We start from the raw sequence: 22,956 nt of genomic DNA on the forward strand, positions 1-22,956 counted from the left end.
TCTATGTTTAAAGCCTGTATTTCAGCTCACAATTCAAGGAAAGCTGTCCACAGAACTATCCATTAGGCCTCTGGTGAACACAGGGATGGAGGAGATAGGGGAGAAATGGCAGTAAGAACATTTGTAACCTCAGTGGAGAGAAATCCTATAGGAACGCTACCTGGCTCTCTGCTTGTGGTCACTGCCTTGGCTATTTTGGGAATCCTGTATATAAAACTAATCCAATGTCTTTTTTTTGTTTGTTTGTTTGTTTGTTTTGCGGTACGCCAGCCTCTCACTGTTGTGGCCTCTCCCGTTGCGGAGCACAGGCTCCGGACGCGCAGGCTCAGTGGCCATGGCTCACGGGCCCAGCTGCTCCGCGGCATGCGGAATCCTCTCAGACCGGGGCACGAACCCGCGTCTCCTGCATCGGCAGGCGGACTCCCAACCACTGCGCCACCAGGGAAGCCCCCAATGTCTTATTCTAATAGGGTAAACACATGCGGACAAGTCAGGGCAAAAGCCTCTAACATGACAGTTCATTCTAAAGACTGGAAAACTGAAAACCTTTCCCTTTCAGAGTTATAACCAATCTCAGAAGAAAATACATGAATGCATGAGGGATTCTCATTTCCTAATTAATCTCAATCTCCCCACTATTTTCCGTATTGCTTTACTCGAATTTACCCTTTTGGGGGAGATATGTTAAAATACGGTTTACTTGAAACTAGTAGACAAATAAGCACAGTATAGTGAATAAAGACAACAATACTGTATTATAATCATCAAACCTGAAAGAGACTAGATCTTAATTATTCCAACCACTAAAAAGGGTTGATAATTTTGTGACATGATAGAGGTGCTATAGCTACAATGGCAATCATGTTACAATATATAAATGTATCAAATCAGCATGTTGTACACCTTAAATTTACAGTTATATGTCAAATACATTTCAATTAAAATTCTGAAATATAGTTTAATTACAAATGAGGTGCTACTAAAAATATATAGAAAATAATTCAATAGATGGCCAAGTAACCACCTACATTACTGCCTCATATTAAAAGCCAAATAGGTTTACACCATATGTGATTTTGGCAACAATCTGATTGGATACATTGCTGAGGCTCCAAAGTAAACTTAAGCGAAAAGGCTTGACCACGTACTTGATCAAAGTATGCCTGAAGTTTAAGTGCAAAAGAGAAGCTAGGCCCCTGTGATCGGAGTGTGTGCTTCAGGTGACATCACTGTCCACACACATTTATTCAACACCCATCTGGCGGCACTACCCGGGGTGGTTAGCACAGATCTGCCATCCCAGAGTAACCAGCTTTGCCCTTTTTATCCTAGCACGGATCCACATTCAGCTAACGGGAGAAACACAGCTATTAAGTAGACAGGACTCAATGTTCCCGGGTTAAATATGGAAAGCGACTGTGGTGAGTACAGAATCGTGCACCGGTTTGTCACGTGCAGACCCAGAGGAAGTTTTCATCTCTATCATAGAAAGACTTCCTGCAGATGAAATTTCAAGAGCCACTTAAGGTTAAATTTGAAATGCTGCCCTTTGGTTGGATTACTGATAACCACCTTTCAAGAAAGAGCCACTGAGGATGGTAAGAAAGTTGCTAAACACAGGGATATCAGCTCAGTGCTTTGTGACCGCCTGGAGGGGTGGGATAGGGAAGGTGGGAGGGAGGGAGCCGCAGGAGGGAAGAGATATGGTAACATATGTATATGTATAACTGACTCACTTTGTTATAAAGCAGAAACTAACACACCATTGTAAAGCAATTATACCCCAATAAAGATGTTAAAAAAAAATTTAAATTACCGTTAAGAGAAAAAAAAAGAAAGTTGCTAAGGAGCCCATGACCGTGGGGTGTATAAATATGCATCCTAACTACTTAGAAACTGCCTTTCCCAGCTCAGCTTTCCTGCCAAGAGCCAGCCTACAGCAAAGTTTTTTCTTTTAACTCCCTTTCTGTGTTTACTGTTGAGCAATCATCTTCACTGCTAGGAAAAAAAAAAAAAGGAGGGGCTTACACAAACTTTCAGGGGTTACCTTCGTACAACATTGGTCATAAAACCAACCAGAAAGGGGAATGATGAAACCTGGCAATCCCAGGGTGAGTCAAAGCTGCAGTAAATTCAAGGAAGTACCACACCTGAAGTGTCTTCTATGGGTATAAGGTGAATAACCTCCCCTTCTGGAGGATGAGGACTTCTGCGCGCACTCAAGAGCACCGCGACGGACCCTGGTTTGCTAAGCGCACTGTCTCATCCTGCTCATCACTGTGCCAGGCGGCCCAGCTGCCTCTCACCTGCCTCCCCTCACACACATGCTCACATCCTTCTCCTGGGTACCGCCAGTCCCCAAAACAGGCAACGTCAGCAAGAGCCATAGGCATCCAATGTTACTCCACCCAGCCCACTGACAAAGGTGCAGGCTTTGGTAGTCCAGACTGACCAGACAGGAGGGAGCTAAAGGAATACCGCTCTGTTGGACAGATCCACCCAGGAAGCAATTAGGTTTATAGTCAGGAAAGAACAGCCCCAAAGGCCTCAGAAACAAAAGCAGCTTCCTGCCTGTGTTCTGTTCTCTCATTCCATGTGCTGTCGTAAAGGTAGGCTGAGCTATTCGGCTGCAATCTCTGACAGTCAGGCACTGTTTGGAGAATCTCTCCTGTAGAGACCTGCCTGTCAGGGTTTCACTTCTGTGCTAGGGCATCAACTGTCTCAGCTAGTTTGAATAACAAAAAAGGGATGTAAGCCTCCAAAAGGGAAAAATACTTAATGCAAAACAAGATTATAAACTCTCCCAGATTAGCTAAAGGAAAAGATTATAAAGGTAAGAGGTTCCACTACTATGGGGAAGGCATCCCTAGGATTTTGAACTCGACAATCAACGAGTTCTTGGGGTGGGAAGGTGAGAGGTGCTGGAAGAGGAGGGGCAGCCAGCAGCGCAGGTCTCCCCAGTCCGACCCCATGTCCTTCCCACTCTGGTGGGCTGTGCACATCCAGGTAGCCTAGCTTCCCACTCAGATTCTCCTCGAGTCCATTAGGGTGAACAGGCAGGTTCTCATGTGTGCAGAAGATGCAGCAAATACCTCTCAGGAGTGGGAACAGTCACTGATGCTAACCTGAGTCAATGTAGGAGGAACAGGAGGACATCAGAAGGAGGAGGCTGGTTGTGGACTCAAGAGACAGCAATGGGATTTGATGAAGAGGAGGTGCTAGAAGGCTGAAATGACTGCTCTTAAGTCTTAGACTGGTGGTCTCGCCCCCATTCTAGTGCCCAACGCAAAGTGAGAAATGACCCTTTTGAGACTCAAGTCTAATCCTGTCTCTAAAACCTGCCCCACACCTACACCTCTCACACCGAGGAGGCTGCAGGCCCTTTACTAAGATATGGGTGCTGTGGACCACTTAATCCATGGCTGCGAGGACGGTCTTAGAAATTCAGCAAAAGGTGTCATTCTCCTTAGATAAACCACCTGGTACCACCTGGAGATGGACAAAAACTGTATAAAAAAAAGGTTGTTCACCCACCCTCTCCCTGGGGTAGTCCTCAAACAAAAAGCTAAATAAACACGACGTTCTTTTCTTTGGAGCTGAGGCTTTCTGATTACCTGAATCTAAGAACAAGAGGGTATCCAAAAAGCTAACAAGGACATTATTAAATATTCTCATTCTTCAATCACTTTCCCAGCAACAGAGCAGAGTGACACCGTGACCAGACACCCCACACATACACACCCAGGAGAATTACTCTCTGTTCCATGGGGTCTAGTGTCTTTATTATCTCCAATTAGGGTCTCCTACAATGTGACTAGACCCATTTCTGGCCAGATGGGTAAACCCAGAAAGACCTAGTGCCCCTCTCCAAATAGCCAATCCCCCTGTCTCCAGAAAAACTACATGGTCCAAGAAAGAATTCTAAGAGTCAGGAAGGTTTAGTTTCCATTAACTTGAGAGGTACTCTGGAACCAGACGACCTGGGGTAAAATCCCAGTTCTGCCACTTAGTAGCCTTACGACATTGGGAGAGGTTAACTTCTCTGTGCCTCAGCTTTCTTGCCTGTAAAATGGGGATAAAGTAATACCCACTCTTAAGATTCTCTAATGACCAAATGTGTTATAATATGTAAAGGACTTAAAACAGTGCTTGGCATATAGTAATAACAATATTAATGTTTGCTGTTATTATCATTATCTTCGTTGTTATACTCTTGGGTATGTTACAGAAGACCTCTGTTTTCCAGAAGTCTCTCCTCTCAGATGGGCTGATGACACCAACCCTACTCCAGGATGATTTAAAGTCAAATAAAATACTTTTAATTTCAGAATGCTTTCATATCAAAATTAAGAGCCTAGATAAAATTTAAACGGCCATGAATTCTTGGCAGCCATTCCCACGAAGGGGTAGAGTCTATTTTCAACACATTCCCCTTGACTCTGGGCTGGCCCTATGACTTTCTTTGACCAAAAGAATGTGCAGCTTCAGTGCTTACCCTCTTACCAGACACTTCTGTCATGTGAAGGAGGCTGAGCTAGCCTGCTGGAGGATGACACCACATGACAGAGACGAATCATCCCAGCTGAGGCCCCCATATCAACCCCCTCCCGGCACCAGCTGAGTATGTGGCATGAGTGACCCCAGGGGAGACTAGCAGACCCACCACCCAGCTGAGCCCAGCCCAACTTGCTGGCCCACAGAATCATGAGCAAATAAAATGGTTGTTGTTTTAAGCCACTGAGTTTGGGGTGGTTTATTACTACGCCATAGATGACAGATACAAAGGCCTAAACAAATGAGGCGTTATTGTCAATGACATTTCAAACACAAACAGACACATGAAGCCATGCCACTTGTCTATTTGTCAGCAGATTTACCAACCACCACATGGTGCTTCCAAGCTCTCATCCCACCCACGTGAGGCCAGTGAGGCCACTGCAGTCAGCACATTAGCTTGGGAAAAGCTAAGGCCAATTAATGATCATATCTGGGGAGATGAAGGCAAGCTTTCTGCACCAAGGTAGACACCAAATTAGGTCTTTTCGTGGAGGGTGGTAGGAACTCAAACTTTTGTTCCTTTTAGTCTGTGATAGAATATAGGGCCAGAAATGGCAAGATTTGGCTTCCTTGGAAGCAGCTTTATTCCAGGAGTCTTGGCTATTGTATGATGATGTGGATAGAGGCCTTCAAGGCATGAGCAAACCAATTCAAGGTTAGTATCACCAGGTGAGAATCAGGGGGAGCCTGTCAAAACAAACCATGTAATCCCCATGGGTCCAGACATGCGGCTCTAAGGAAAGCAGGAAGCCCCAAATGCCCTTATTTTTCCTGCTGGTCAAAATGAGAGAATGATTACATTCTAGGCTATGATTTTGCTGTGATCTAAACAAAAATCTATCTCACCCTACAATACAGGGGAAAAAATACAAAGTCCCACAAATCATTGTTCTTTCTTCTGTAACATGAGGGAAGCACAGACAATCAACTTTGTAGGGAAACTGTTCTGAAAGATGCTCTGTAAGCTTAAGTCCCTATGTATTACAAATAAAGCCATCACATCTAAACGAAACAATCTTACTCATTAATTTGATAAAGTAAGGCAGCCATTGGGCTAAAGATTCTTAAACAAAGACTAATAGCATTTGTACGGACATATATTCATTTGCTCGACCTCTATTTGTTGAGCACAGACTTTGTACTATCTATCCTGGGGGTGTGTAGGCCTGGGGAAAAAGTTGGCAGGGTTGGGGCACAGAAGTGGGAACGGCAAGAATTAAACTGAAGGAGCTAAGACATTTCACCTTCTAAGAGCCCACAGGTCTGGTCATCTCGAAAAACAAAATTTCCTGCTCGAAGCAACTCAGCATAACCCAGCTAAGTCCTACCAGAATTGCCGCAGCAATTGGAGCTGACTGGGTTATAAATCAAGAGCGTTCAGAAAACTCCTGATTTCGTGCAGTTACAGCACTGACTCGATGTAAGTGGTCCACAGATGAAGACGCTAAGATGAAGTAATTTACCCAAAGGACTTGCAGCTAGTTTCAATGCACAGCCTAATCTGGGTGTCTTGAGCTATAGGCCAGCAGGACTCCTGCCAAACCCCATAGAGACCCCTTTCAAGATACAAGGTATTTACAATGTGAGGGGGTATAGACACCCCACAATTCCAGCCCTACTGTCAGCAGACAGAAATGAGCTATCAATATGGTGAGGAGTGGCCTGCACCTGTCACATGCGAGCAACTCAAAGAAACAACTTCCTGTGGCATAGACTTAAGAGCCCTCTAACCATATGCACTTAATAGAGGGCTCAGCAGCCATTCAAATAGGCTTATGAGAACAAAGGCACAAGAAAATAGTTATGTTAAACTTAAAATTCAAAACTTAAATACAGAATAACTATGTGAACAAACTATTCACAAGAGGAAAAGCCATAGCAAAACACACTAACATGTTTGTGACTACAGAGTGAGGATCTTTTAAAACTAGCTGGGTTTTTTTTCAAATTTCATTTTATTTACTTTTTTTAATAGAGCAGGTTCTTATTAGTTATCTATTTTATACATAGTAGTGTATATATGTCAATCCCAATCTCCCAGTTCATCAAAACTAGGTGATTTTTATGTTTCATTCTTTCTGCTGTTCCCTATAGGCTGAATATTCTTTAACAATCTTGAACTATTTATATATTTTTGAATGTTTTGGCTACCTCAGTGCAGAAGACACAACATGTCAACGGTAGGTGGAGGTCAGAGGGCAAAGGGCAGGTGAGCAGGGGCAAGTGTGAAAGCCGAGAGGAGTGCCGGCCACAACACCTGCACGCGGGTCAAAGCTGCAGCGAGGCTGGACCCCATTCTGTGCTGTCCGGAGGGTTACATCCTGTTCTTTGGGGCTTGGCTGCCTAACTTTGGGCCACTTATCTCTTTAAACCCCACTTTCCTCAACTGTAAAAAGTAGATGTTAATAGGACCTTCCTCATAGGAATACTGTGCAGATGGAGAGAATGAAAATCAAATGCTTAGCCTAGGGCCTGGTAGAAAGTAGGAGCCAACAAATGTTAGCTGTCGTGATGGTAGTGATAGATAGTTAATATTAGAGTTATTTTTTATTGCCATTATAATCATTATTATGATTATCACAATCATTATTATAATGTTCCTAACACTGTGTGGAACCTGTGACTCTAAAGAGATTAAGTTTTCTAAGTTTTCTTGCTTTGGGAGGTAACCCAATAGTCTGTTTGTCTCATTGCTGGACCATCACTTCTCTGATCTCCATATTCTTCAGGTTAATAGCAGACTCTTAAGTTCAGGTAACAGCTTGCACACCACCCAATATGCCCTGGGGGAAACAGTGATGATGATATGCAGATTCCTACTTGTCTTCTTGAACTTAATTAGGGTAGTATAATGTCATTCTTTTAAAAAGACAAGGAGTAAAGCATCTTAGTAGATATTCGACAGAATTTTGCTTTGTACTCGAAACATATAATTATCATTAACAAACACGAGCACTAATAATTCAATATGCTCTTTAGACAAGAGACAGGAAGGTACACATGGCCCTGGCCCATCAGTTCACAATCTCAGACAACTCCCTTTGGAGGCTGCCTCCCTCACCCATCGGATGCAAGGTGGGAAGTCTGGTTGCAAGGCAGAGGGCCTCTGGGCTGGGAGCTGACAGCCCAACCAGGCTGATGACTACTTAGTGGGCCAGGCTCAGGTCCCTGAAGCCTCAAGAAGATACTCCTTGGCCTCAGCAGCCTGACCTCAGAAAACCAGACGTCAGATTCAGCTTTTTCCACTAAGAAAACGGAGACAGGCCTAACAATCAATACTGGTTGGCCTGTGTGTTAAGCACCACACCTAAAACCAAAAGGGCCAAATGAATGAGATAAAGAGCGATCATCTTTCAACATGCTCACACGGATGCTGCCACCTTTTCTTGGCTGGGGAAACACTCTCATCCTGTTTTGGATCAGGAAATATCTTCTAATCCTGAACATATAAATGTCCTATAATTACAAATGCTCGAGAATAGTCAGCGAGGACCCTTAGTAAGTAGCGTTAGCAATGTATTCCACTTGATGTGAACACTTCTGAGCATTGCTCCTACCCCCCACATGTTCCCACCCCCATCCCTGGGATAGTTACTCTGGAAGGGTCTCTTTTAATTGACCAAATTAGTCCATCAAGTGGGAAGCAGAGAAGTCTCACCGCTAACCACCCCCTAGGCACGGGCACTCCCTCCTTGGGTTCATCAGAAATATAATTAACTTAAGCCAAAACCAGGCTTCTGATCCCAGGACAGCAGTGAGAAGCAAAGGATTAGGGTGGAAAAGAAAACCTGGCAAACTGCTGAGGAGATGGACGAAGACAGAGGCCCAAGATATTCAGGAGTCCACGAGGATCCTGACCTAACCCAGTGCCCCCAAACAAGAAGCCGATGGTTGTCCAGCACCACTTGATTCTTACCTTAAGAGAGCAAGCGAGGTTGTCAGGCTCCTCTCTCTGACAGTGAAGAGGTCTGCACCCAAACAGAGTAACCAGCCTCCCAAAGATAAAGAGATAATAAGATCCACCCCTGGGGATGAGTTACATTCCTGAACAACTGGAATGTTTCCTAACAAAAGGCAGGTCCCTGGATGTCTGAAGACTTTTCAGAATAGAATAGCAGCAATATAATCAATTGAACAATATCAAACGCATGAAAGCCCTGGAATCAAGTTAGGTGGGGCTGTTAAAGTTACAGAGAGGGTGAGCTAAGGTTTTATTCACACACACCTGGGCCCCGGCTAATTGGAAATGGTAATAATTGGTGAAATCATACACTTCATCAGGTCCCTCCACAAAAACGGCTGTTTACCAAGGAGCTAGCAGAACTCCGTATAACACCGACATGTATCAGGGTATGTTGGCAGGTCAGAGCATTCACACATCCATACACAATGAAGACTCTATGCCATTTAACCAATGCTGCTTTGGAAGAGAGCCCTGGCAGCTGAGGAAATAATGACATGAGACTTGAACCTAGATGAGATGGGAGGGAGTCAGAATATTTTTCCACATGCACTCAAATAAGCGAGTATAAAAGACAAATAACAATTATGTCAAATTTTAAGGAAATTCTATTACATATTTATATCCCTATCTGTGATGGTTAATTTTATGTGTTTAACCAACTTGGCTGGGCTATGATGTCAAACACCAGTCTCCATATTGCTGTGAAGGTATGTTTTAGATACGATTAACACTTAAATGAGGGAGATCAGCCAAGATGGCTGAGTCGAAAGACACTGAACTCACCTCCTCTTGCGAGCACACCAAAATCACAGCTATCTGCAGAACAACCATCAGTGAAAAAAATCAGAACCTACCAGAAAAGATCTTCTACAACTAAAGAAACAAAGAAGGAATCATAAGGAGATGGGTAAGGAGGTGAAACAGGAGGGAAGGGGGCAGGGCACAACCTTTGAAAGAATGACACAGCCCAAGGACATGACATAAACGGATTAGAACCAAATGGGTCCAAGATGATGGACAAGTCACTTCCACTAGACCTTGAGCCTCAGTATACGCTCATTGTAACACATCAGTAAGCTAAATGACACACCCACAGGTGCCATGACAGTTCTAAGGCCCACCAACCATAAGGATCAAAAAGTGGGCGGTGGCCCAATTCCTGGAAATCCCCGCCCCTTCCCGAAATAGCTGGAATACTCCTCCCACTCATTAGCCTATGAAAAACCGACCACTATTAAAAACTGATGACCCCATACTCTGGTGCCTTTTCTCGCCTTCTGAGATGGCCCACACTCTGTCTGTGGAGTGTGTTTCTCTCTAAATAAATCCACTTCTTACCTCTCACTTTGTCTCTCACTGAATTCTTTCTGCGATGAGACATCAAGAACCTGAGCTTCATTAAGTCCTGAAACCAGGTGTGTGATCTCAGCTGGAAGACTGTGGGTTTTGGCCGGGTTCAAGTCCCAGCTGAGTGGGTTCAAGTCCCAGCCGAGTGGGTCCAAGTCCCAGCTGCATGGGTTCAAGTTCCAATCAGGGTTTTGGCCAGGTTCGAGTCCCAGCCTCGTGGGTTTAAGTCCCAATCTGAGTTTTGGCCAGGTTCAAGTCCCAGCTGCATGGGTTTGAGTCCCAATCAGGGTTTAGGCTGGGTTCAAGTCCTGGCACATGGGTTCAAGTCCCAATCTGAGGTGCACGGTTTCACTTCTACCACATGGACACTGGTGCTGGTGGGCAGCATTTTGGAATCCTCCCTATAGCTTATTATTCCCAGGACCCAGCCCTCCCTGACTCAACAGCCTCTAGGCACCAGTGCTGGGATGCCTCAGGCCAAGCAACTAACTGGGTGGGGATGCAGACCCACCCATCAGCAGACAGGCTGCCTTAAGACTCCCTGAGCCCACAGCTGTCTCTGGACACAGCCCTGACCACCAGAGGGCCCAGGACCCAGCTCTACCCACCAGTGAGCAGGCACCAGCCCCAGAATCCACTGGGCCCTGGCCCCACTCTCCAGGAAGCTGACTCTAGCCTCTGGACCAGCCTCATCCACCAGGGGGCAGACACCAAATGCAAGAAAACACAATCCCGCAGCCTGCAGACTCAGCTTGTCCACCAGTAGGCCAGACCCTGCCCTGGGACCAGATGGGCCATGGCCCTGCCCACTAGCAGGCCAAAACAAGCTTCAGAACACTCTGGACTCTGTATGCAACTGTGTCAGGAACTGCGCCCCCCTCCCACCCCCCCAGCAATGTGACACCAGCTCTGGGATCCCTGGCTCTGCAATCGGATTCCAGAACCTGGCTCTACCAGCCAGTAGTCCAGCACTAACCCCAGGACTGGGCTTTACCCAACAGTGGGCAAGCAATGGCACCAGAGTCTTCTGGACCCTGACTTCGCCCACCAGTAAGCCAGCACTAGCCCCAGGGTCCCCCCAACCCCCAGTTCCACAGTCATCCGCCTCATGACCTAGTCCAGCCAACCAGAAGCCAACAGCCTCTGCACAAGGCAGGGCATGGCAAGTTTCTGGGCCGGGGGCCAACCAAGCCTACCAGACTGCCCACAGAGTCAGCCCACTACAACCGAAGAACTCATGCAGCCCTCATAGGGGGAACTCCTAGAGCATACAGCCTGGATGACAAGAGTAGAGTATGCATCTGGGATGCATAGGACATCTCCTACAAAAGGCCACTTCTTCAAGGTCAGGAAACATAACTAACCTAAGAGATATATAAAAATACAAACAGCAACTTAGGCAAAATGAGGTGACAGAGGAACATGCTCCAGATGAGGGAACAAGATAAAGCCCCAGAAGAAGAGCTAAGTGAAGTGGAGACAGGCAAACAACCCAAGCATGAGTTCAGGGTAGTGATTGTAAAGATGATCAAAGAACTCGGGAGGAGAATGGACGCACAGAGTGAGAAGTTAGAAATCTTAAACAAAGAGGTAGAAAATATAAAGAACCACCAAACAGAGATGAAGAATACAATAACAAATGAAAAATACACTAGAAGCAATCAGCAGTAGACTAAATGATACAGAGGAATGGATCAGTGAGCTGAAAGGCAGAGTAGTGGAAATCTTTAAGACTGAACAGACAGAAGAATGAAAAGAAATGAGGACCATTTAAGAGACTATTAGGACAACATCAAGCACACTGATATTTGCATTATAGGGGTCCCAGAAGAAAAGAGAGAGAAAGGGGCTGAGAACATATCTGAAGACATAATAGCTGAAAACTTCCCTAACTTGGGAAAGGGAACAGTCACCCAAGTGCAGAAAGCACAGAGAGTCCCATACAGGATTAACCCAAAGAGGAACAAACTAAGACACACTGTAATTAAAATGGCAAAAATTAAAGAAAAAGAGAGAATATTAAAAGCAGCAAGGGAAAAGCAACAAATTACAAGGGAACACTCATAACGCTATCAGCTGACTTCTCAGCAGAAACTCTATAGGCCAGAAGGGACTAGGATGATATATTTAAAGTGATGAAAGGGAAAAACCTATAACTAAGAATACTCTACACAGCAAGACTCTCAACCAGATTTGGTGGAGAGATCAAAAGCTTTACAGACAAGTAAAAGCTTAAAGAGTTCAGCACCACCAAACCAGATTTACAAGAAATGTTAAAGGACCTTCTGTAAGTGAAAAAGAAGAGGCCACAACTAGAAACATGAAAATTACAAAATGAAAAAGCTCATCAGTTAAGGTAAACATACAGTAAAGGTAGAAAATCATCCACACCCAAAGCTAGTAGGAAGGTTAAAAGACAAAAGTAATAAAATCATCTATAACCACAATAACCAGTAAAGGCATATGCAAAACAATTAGATGTAAAATATTCTATCAAAAACAGTAATCATGAGGAAAGGAGAGTACAAACGCAGGGTTTTTAAAATGCATTTGAAATCAAGAGATCAATAACTCATAACAATCACATATGTATATAGACTGCTATAAAAAAACCTCACAGTAACCACATCCCAAAAATCTGTAATAGGTGCACATACAAAAAGAAAAAAGGAATCCAAATTTAACACTAAAGATAGTCATAAAATCAAGAGAATAAAAGAAGAAGGAAGGGGGAAAAAAAGACCTACAGAAACAAATCCAAAACAACTAAGAAAATGGCAATAAAAACACACATATCAATAATTACCTTAAATGTAATTGGGCTAATTACTCCAACCAAAAGACACAGACTGGCTGAATGGATACAAAAACAAGACTCATATTTATGCTGCCTACAAGAGACTCAATTCAGAGTTAACAACATATACAGACACAAAGTAAGAGGATGGAAAAAGATATTCCATGCAAATGGAAATCAAAAGAAAGCTCAGGTAGCAATACTTATATCAGACAAAATAGACCTTAAAATAAAGACTGTTATAAGAGACAAAAAAGGACACTACATAATGACCAAGGGATCAATCCAAGAAGAAGATCTAACAATTTTAAATATATAAGTAACCAACATAAAAGCACCTAAATAGATAAAGCAAATATTAAGGGAATAAAGGGAGAAACCAACAGTAACACAATAATAGTAGGGGTGTTTAACACTCCACTTACATCAACGGACAGATCACCCAGACAGAAAAAAAACAAAAACAAAAAACTGGCCTGAAACAGCACATTAGACCAATGGACTTAATACATATATAGAGCATTCTGACCAAAAGCAGTACAATACGCATTCTTTTCAGGAGCACATTGAATATTCTCCAGGATAGATCCCATGTTAGGCCACAAAACAAGCTTAGGTAATTTTAAGAAAACTGAAATCATATCAAGCATCTTTTCTGACCACAATGCTATGAGGCTAGAAAGCATCCTCAAGAATAAAACTGCAAAAAATACAAGCCCACAGAGACTAAACAATATGCTACTAAGCAACCCATGGATCATGGAAGAAATCAAAAAGGAAATCGAAAAATAACTACAGACAAATGAAAATAAAAACAAGATGATCCAAAACCTATGGGATGCAGAAAAAGCAGTTCTAAGAGGGAAGTTTATAATGATACAAGCTTACCTCAGGAAACAAGAAAAATCTCAAATAAATAACCTAACCCTACACCTAAAGCAACTACAGAAAAAGAACAAACAAAACCCAAAGTTAGTAGCAGGAAAGAAATCATAAAGATCAGAGCAGAAATATAGACAAAAAAAAAAAAAAAGGAAGAAAGGATCAATGAAACTAAAACCTGGTTCTTTGAAAAGATAAACAAAATTGATAAACCTTTAGCCAGACTCATCAAGAATAAGAGAGTGCCCAAATCAATAAAATCAGAAATGAAAAAGGAGAAGTTACAGCTGACATCACAGAAATACAAAGGATCATAAGAGACTACTATGAACAACTACATGCCAATAAAATGGAAAACCTAGAAGAAATGAACAAAATCTTAGAAAGGTACGATCTCCCAAGACTGAACCAGGGATAAATAGAAAATATGAACAGATGAATTGCCATTAATGAAATTGAATCAGTAATTTTAAAACGCCCAACAAACAAAAGTCCAGGATCAGATGGCTTCACAGGCAAATTCTACCAGACATTTAGAGAAGAGTTAATGCCCACCCTTCCGAAACTACTCCAAAAAATTGCAGAGGAAGGAACACTCCCAAACCCTTTCTATGAGACCACCATCATTCTGATACTGAAACCAGACAAAGACACCACAAAAAAAGAAAATTACAGGTCAAAATCACTGATGAACGCAGATGCAAAAAATCCTCAACAGGGCTTCCCTGGTGGCGCAGTGGTTGAGAGCGTGCCTGCCGATGCAGGGAACACGGGTTCGTGCCCCGGTCCGGGAAGATCCTACATGCCACGGAGTGGCTGGGCCCGTGAGCCATGGCCACTAAGCCTGCGCGTCCAGAGCCTGTGCTCCACAACGGGAGAGGCCACAACAGTGAGAGGCCTGCATACTGCAAAAAAAAAAAAAAAAAATCCTCAACAGAATACTAGCAAACCAAATCCAATAATATATTTAAAGGATCATACACCATGATCAAGTGGGATTTATCGCAGGGATGCAAGGATTTTTTCAATATCTGCAAATCAGCATGATACACATTAACAAACTAAAGAATAAAAACCATGTGATCATCTCAAAAGATGGAGAAAAAGCTTTTGACAAAATTCAACATCCATTTATGGTTTAAAAAAAAAAAAAAACCCTCCAGGAAGTGGGCATAGAGGGAACATAGTTCAACATAATAAAGGCCATACAGGACAACTCACAGGTAACATCATACACAATGATGAAAAGCTGAAAGCATTCCCTCTAAGGTTAGGAACCTACAAGGATGCCCATGCTGGCCACTTTTATTCAACACAGTATTGGAAGTCCTAGCCACAGCAATCAGAGAAGAAAAGAAATAAAAGGAATCCAAATTGGAAAGGAAGAGGTAAAACTGTCACAATTTGCAGATGACATGATACTATACATAGAGAATCCTAAAGACGTCACCAGAAAACCACTAGAGCTCATCAATGAATTCAGTAAAGTTGAAGGATACAAAATTAACATACAGAAATCTGGTGCATTTCTATATATTAACAACTAAGATCAGAAAGAGAAATTAAGGAAACAATCCCATTTACCACTCCATCAAAAAAAAAAAAAACAAAACCTAGGAATAAACCTACCTAAGGAGGCAAAAGACCTGTACTCCAAAAACTATATGACATTGATAAAAGAAACTGAAGATCACACAAACAGATGGAAAGATACACCATGTTCTTGGACTGGAAGAATTAATATCATTCAAATGACCACATTACCCAAGGCAATCTACAGATTCAGTGCAATCCCTATCAAAATACCAGTGGCATTTTTCACAGAATGAGAACAATAATTTTAAATCTGTATGGAGACATAAAAGACCCCGAATAGCCAAAACAATCTGGAGAAAGAACAGAGCTGGAGGAATCATGCTTCATGACTTCACCCATACTACAAAGATACAGTAATCAAAACAGTATGGTACTGACACAAAAACAGACACATAGATCGATGAAACAGAAAAGAGAGCCCAGAAATAAACACAGGCACTTGTGGTCAATTAATCTACAACAAAGGAGGCAAGAATATAGAGTTGAAAAAAGACAGTGTCTTCAGTAAGTGGTGCTGGGAACTGGACAGCATTCTCCAACACCATATACAAAAATAAACTTAAAATGGATCAAACACTTAAATGTAAGACCAGAAACCATAAAACTCCTAGAGGAAAACATAGGCAGAACACTTTTTGACATGAATTGTAGCAATATTTTTTGGATCTGTCTCCTAAAGCAAAGGAAATAAAAGCAAAGATAAACAAATTGGACCTAATTAAAATCTTTTACACAGCAAAGGAAACCACTGACCAAATGAAAAGACAACCTACTGAATGGGAGGCAATATTTGCAAATGATATGATTGGTAAAGGGTTAATATCAAAAAATATATAAACAGCGAATATAACGCAACATCAAAAAACTAACAACCTGATTAAAAAATCGTCAGAAAAACCGAATAGACATTTTCCCAAAGAGGACATGGAGAAGGCCAACAGGCACTTGAAAAGATGCTCAACATCACTAAGCATTGGGAGAAATGCAAATCAAAACCACAGTGAGCTATCACCTCATGCCTGTCAGAATGATTCGTCAAAAAGAACACAAATAACAAATGCTGGTGAGGATACGGAAAAAAGAGAACCCTCCTGTACTGTTCGTAGGAGTGTAAACTGGTGCAGCCACTGTGGAAAACAGCATACAGGCTAATCAAAAAACTTAAAACTACCATATGACCCACCAATTCCACTCCTGGGTATATATCCAATAAAAACCAAAACAATAATTCAAAAAGACATACGCACCACAATGACCATTGCAGCATTATTTACAATTGCCAGGATATGGAATCAACCTAAGTGTCCATCAACAGATGGACAGATAAAGAAGATGTGGTATACACATACATGCGTGCGAGCGTGCACACACACACACACACACACACACACACACAACAGAATACTACTCAACCATAAAAAAGAATAAAAATTTGCCATTTACAACAACGTGGATAACTTGAAGGGTATTATACTAAGTGAAATAGGTCAGACAGAGAAAGACAAATACTTTATGATGTCATTTATTTGGAATCTAAAACAAACTAGTGAGTACAACAAAAAGAAACAGACTCACAGATATAGAGAACTAGTGGTTATCAGTGGGGAGAAGGAAGTAGGGAGGGGCAATATAGGGGTAGGGAATTAAGAGGTACAAACTATTATGTATAAAATAAGCTACAAGGATAGACTGTACCACACAGGGAATATAGCCAATATTTTATAGTAACTATAAATGGAGTATAACCTTTAAAAATTGTCACTCACTATATTGTACACCTGTAACTTATATAATATTGTACATAGCCTATACTTTAATCAAAATTAAATCAGTGGGCTTTTGGTAAAGCAGATTACCTTCCATAACGTGGGAGGGCCTCATCCAATCAGTTGAGGCCTTAAGAGAAAAGCCTTAGGTCCCACAAGGAAGAAGGAATTCTGCCTCTAGACAGCCTGTGGACTCAAGAATGTGACATCAACTCTTCCCTGGGTCTTCAGTCTGCTGGCCTGTCCTGCTCTCCACAGTCATGTGAGTCAATTCCTTAAAAATCAATCAATCAATCAATATGTCTCTCTCTTTTCTTCTCTACACGCACACACATCCTCCTATTGGTCACGGTTCTCTGCAGAACCCCAAGAAACCATCTAATGTCAACAAAGGATGAAATGACTTATAAAATATGTTCACTATGTTAAGAAGACAACATAAAAAGAGGCTTGAAGAGCACGAGGAAAAGTTAGTCCACAGAAACATATTTTTGTAAAGTACTAAACTATTACTTGGGGTGGTTCATATATTAGGTCCTGAGCATCCTAGTGGCCAAAGCAAAGAAGAAAACAGGTACAAGATAATCACATTGATTCTAAGGGAAAATACAGCGTACATGCCTCCAGAGTGTTAGTTTTTCTCATCATTGAGGAATTTCTCCCAAGGTGTTAACCTTCCCCTCCTTGGGTAAATTCTTATAACGTATCTTTTATCATCCACACTGGGGGGTTGGGGAAGCAAAGTAATCAATTAATAGTGACTCTAGGTATATACAGTAGGGGGCCTCCTTTAATGCTTCCTATTGCATCGCTCAATGCAAGAGAGGAGACCAAAGCACAATTCACCGTACTGACTTGGCAAAGCCAAAAGGGAGTCCAAGCAGACAGCCATCTGATCATCTGGCTTGAGCTAAGGAGAAAAACTAGAATTGCTGGAGGAGTTAATGGACTCCATATCCTCTGAGATAGTTCCCAGAAATAATATTAATTCTCCCAACAAAAAGCTGGATGGGAACTGGGCTACAACTGTCTGAGGCTGTGGTCTCTGCCAAGAGCCTGGAGTAAAGGTTTTCTCTATTGCTGATTAAGGGCAGAACCACAGCAAAGCCCTCCTCAGATAGGTTTATAAGCTCAGGTAATATATCTCTGCCTCTATCTTCACATGCCCTTTCCCTTGTGTCTCTGTGTCAAATCTCCCTCTCCTTTCTCTTATAAGACCACCAGTCATTGCATCTAAGGCCCACCCTAAACCTAAGATGAACTCATCCCTAGATCCTTAATTACATTTACAAAGGCCCTCTTTCCAAATAAGGTCACAATCACAGGCACTAGGGATTAGGACTTAAATATATCTAGTTTGGGAGATACTATTCAATCTACTACAATGTCCAAAACCAGACACGTCATCTTTACCGCAAAACCGCATCCTCTTCCCAATGCTCTTCTTCTTATTAATGGAACCACTTCCTGGTCAGGGTTCAGGCTAAATTCCTTGAGTCATCTTCAAGGACTCTCACCCACCTGCTCCCCAATACCAATCCATAATCCACAGTCAGAAAGTATAGCAAATCAATTCTACCCTACAAAACTGCTCACGCCTGACCTCTCTCTTCCATGCCTGCTTCTTCCTACCTGCTCTGCCAGCTCCTTTTACTGACCAAGCCAGGTGTTGCTACCTTAAACAAAGCCCGATGATGCCACAACCCTGCCCACAAACTTTCAGTGGCATCTAACCAAATGAAGCCCCATCTCTTTATAGCCTAGCATCTGGGTCCACTAGAATGAGTCCCAAACCCTTCTCCCAGCCTCATTTTCCACTGTTCCCCTCCATTTGGTTCAGGCTTTGGTTAAAGTAAATTATTGACTATTCTTAAAAAAGGCCTCTGAGGGCTTCCCTGGTGGCGCAGTGGTTGAGAGTCCGCCTGCCGATGCAGGGGACACGGGTTCGCGCCCCGGTCTGGGAAGATCCCACATGCCGCAGAGCGGCTGCGCCCGTGAGCCATGGCCGCTGAGCCTGCGCGTCCGGAGCCTGTTGCTCCGCAACGGGAGAGGCCACAAAAGTGAGAGGCCCGCGTACCGCAAAAGAAAAAAAAAAACGGTAAAAAAGGCCTCTGAGACTTGAGGTCCCTCTGCCTGGGATTTATCCATCACTTCAACAAGCTTCTACCTTGACTATGTCTCCTGTTAATATCTTACACAGAACAGCCCAGCTCAAAAGACAACTTATCCATAAGTCTTTGTCCAACTTCACCAACCACATTGGATTCCCCCTTCTTTTAAAATGTCACAGCCTGCCAGACAGATAAGGCATCCTTGTTCTCTCCTCCACTTGGAGACTTCAACACATGTCATAAACTTCATGAGAGAATCTGAATGGAACTCTGCTTTACTCACATACCTCTCCCCCATAATTTAGCACAATACCTTACATATAACATGTGCTCAGAAACATATGATCAATAAAAGATATATTGAGTAAGTGAATAACACAGCCCTTGCCTTCAAGCAGTTTACATCTGAGGACAGGGGAGGATGGGATAGGACAAAGGTGAATAACAACGACCCACATTATAAGTACCATAAAAGTATAAATGAAATCCTGTAGGAAGCACAGAAAAAGCTTTTGAAAAGGGGGAAAGTTTCCTAGAGAAGGTAGAACTTAAAACAGATCTTGAAGGACAGACAGTATTTTGATGAGCAAAAGGTGGGGAGTCAGGGAAGAGAATTCAGTACAGAAAAAAGAGGGATTTCCCTGGTAGCGCAGTAGTTAAGAATCCGCCTGCCAATGCAGGGGACACAGATTCGAGCCCTTGTCCAGGAAGGTCCCACATGCCGCGGAGCAACTAAGCCCATGCGCCACAACTACTGAAGCGGGTGAGCCTAGAGCCCGTGTTCCGCAACAAGAGAAGCCACTGCAATTAGAAGCCTGCGCACCGCAACGAAGAGTAGCCCCTGCTCTCTGCAACTAGAGAAAGCCTGCACGCAGCAACGAAGACCCAACACAGCCTTAAATAAATAAACAAATAAATAAATAAATTTTTAAAAACAGCATCTGCAAGCAAAAGACACAGAGCCAAGTGAAAGCAAAAGACATTTTCCAGGCTCCGTGAAGAGCAGAGTTTTCTGGCGCACTGAATAGATGGCGAGAATGAAAGGCAAGGATAAAAGGTAGGCCAGCATCTCAAATGCCATGCCAAGGACCTTGAAATTGACTCTGCAGGAGGTGGGAGTCATGGGAGCCTTTCAGACAGGTGTGATGTGGTCACGGGTGCATTTTCTGCAGAACCTAAACCTAGGTAGGCATCAGAATCATCTGGAGAGTTTCAAAACCGCTTTCTATAGACAGGAAAGTACAGAAAACAATACAACGATTCTCCATTCACAATAAAATCATGTCAATGTTTTGCCATTTTGGCTTTAGAATTTTTTAAGAGAAATAAACCATACCTCTCCTTGAGCGAGCTCCCCTTTGTTCCCTTCCTCAGAAATAAACACTTCTCTTCAATGAGTATCCTTCTGGTCCACGTTTATACAGCTGACCCTTCAACATGGGTTTGGTTCAAACTGTGAAGGTCCACTTACAGGTGGATTTTTTTTCAGTAGTAAACACTACAGTATTACAAGATTACGGTTGGTTATCTGAAGATGCAGAACCACAGATATGGAGGAACTGCATATACTGAAGGCTGACTATAAGTTAAGCAGGTTTTTGACTGTGCAGAGGGTAGACACCCCTATCCCTGCACTGTTCAAGAGTCAAATGTATACAGATATATGTATAGATTCATAAAAACTATACAGCATTGCTTTTGTCCTAAAATTACATAAGTGATACATTGAGTAAACATTGTTCTAAATTTGCTTTACTCACTGTGAAGCATCTTTAAAAGTTCAGAGGCCTGCATCCCATCCAGACCTAATTAACCATAATCACTGAGTGGAGATATCCAAAAATATTCAGTTTTTTAAATCACAGTTCATTTTGATGTTACTAGATCTGCATTTGGGAGTCACTGGTATAGAAGATGAATTGGAGGGAAGATGAAATACAGGTAGGAACAGCAGTAAGAAGGTTTTGCAATAATTCAAGCAAAAGGTGATACAGTCCTCAGCAAGGGCAGTGGAAATGGAAACGAAAGATAAAGACAGGTTCTGAGGCCCTGTGAGGATAAAAGCAATAGAATTTTGTAACTAATTAGATTCTGGGGTGAGAAAAAGTAGTAGCTGAGAAATGGCCCTGAGGATCTGAAGTAAATGGAGGACAGTGACACCATTAACAGAAATGAAAAGCACAGGAGGAAGAACAGGCTATGGGAGATAAAACTGATTTGGTTTTAGATGTGTGAATTTGAGGTCTCAGCAGGACTTCTCTGTAAGTATCTTCAACAGGCATTTATACTTGCTAGACTAGGTCAAGAGAGAAGGTCAGGGCTCAGGATGCAGACCCAGGAGTCCCTACTTAAAGGTAACAGCTGTGCATATGGAAATGGCTATGTTTGTTTCAGAAGAGAGCCTTGGGCAGGTCCTTGGGGGATGCATATATTTAGGGGAGAGCAGATGAAGGAGAGCTAACTCACGACACTGAGTGGTGGCCAGAAGTAGGAGAAGGGTAGCTGGGATCAGGAAGCCACAGGAAGGATCAAGGGTCAAGAACCCACAGTAATCTGAGTGTGAGACTGAAGATGAGGCCAGAGAGAGATCATTAAACTGGAGAATCAGTGACCTTTCAAAGGTGAGAAAATACAAGGCTAAAGGAAGTAAGGTGGAATTGGATCAGGAAGCAGGAAGACATCCTGTTAAAAACGGCAGACTGATAATACAAATCCCTGTGCTTCCCTTCCAAGATCCCCACTAAAAAGATATCCCATGCTCTTAGATTAGAAGAAGAAATGTTAAAATGGCCATACTACCCAAAGCAATCTATAGATTTAATGCAATCCCTATCAAAATACCCATGACATTTTTCACAGAACTAGAACAGCTAATCCTAAAATGTACAAAGACCCAGAATTGCCAAAGCAATCCAAAGGGAAATAAAACAAAGCTGGAGGCATAACCCTCCCAGACCCCAGACAATACTACAAAGCTACAGTAATCAAATCAGCATGGTATTGGCACAAAAACAGACATATAAATCAGTGGAAAAGAATAGAGAGCCCAGAAATAAATGACACACCTATGGTCAATTAATCTTTGACAAAGGAGGCAAGAATACACAATGGAGAAAAGACAGTCTCTTCAGCAAGTAGTGTTGGGAAAGCTGGACAGCTGCATGTAAATCAGTGAAGTTAGAACACTCCCTCACACAATACACAAAAATAAACTCAAAATGGCTTAAAGACTTAAAGACATGACACCATAAAACTCCTAGAAGAGAACATAGGCAAAACATTCTGACATAAATCATAGCAATATTTTCTTAGGTCATCCTCCCAAAGCAAGAGAAATAAAAGCAAAAATAAGTAAATGGGACCTAATCAAATTTATAATCTTTTGCATAGCAAAAGAAATCATCAACAAAACAAAAAGACAGCCTACAGAATGGGAGAAAATATTTGCAAATGATGTGACCGACAAGGGGTATAATATCCAAGATATTCAAACAGCTCATACAACTAAATATCAAGAAAACAAACAATCCAATCAAAAAATGGGCAGAGACCTCAATAGACATTTTTTCAAAGACTACATACAGATGGCCAACCAGCACATGAGAAGATGCTCAACATTGCAACTCTAAACCACAGTGAGCTGTCACCTCACACCAGTCAGAATGGCAATCATCAAAAAAGACAACAAATAAGTGTTGTCAAAGATGTGGAGAAAAGAGAACCCTTGTGCTGTTGGTGGGAATGTAAATTGATGCAGCCACTGTGGAAACTTTATGGAGGTTCCTTAAAGACCTAAAAATAAAGCTACCACATGATCCAGCAATCCCATTCCTGAGTACATATGGGGAAAAAAATGAAAACTCTAATTCGAAAAGGTATATGCACTGCAACATTCATAGCAGCACTATCTACAATAGCCAAGACATGGAAACAACC

At 42.4% G+C, this 22,956-nt stretch overlaps 1 protein-coding gene across 1 annotated transcript in view; it reads right to left on the reverse strand.

Moving 5' to 3' along the window:
- The window catches only part of LYPD6B (LY6/PLAUR domain containing 6B), a 264,288-nt gene that overhangs the window by 92,621 nt on the left and 148,711 nt on the right, over positions 1–22,956 (reverse strand). The window lies entirely within an intron of this gene.

This window comes from Delphinapterus leucas, chromosome 8 (genome assembly GCF_059928025.1).
Source record: "Delphinapterus leucas isolate spDelLeu-1000000601 "Yukka" chromosome 8, BTC_Dleu_Yukka2, whole genome shotgun sequence".
NCBI classification, from domain to species: domain Eukaryota; kingdom Metazoa; phylum Chordata; class Mammalia; order Artiodactyla; family Monodontidae; genus Delphinapterus; species Delphinapterus leucas.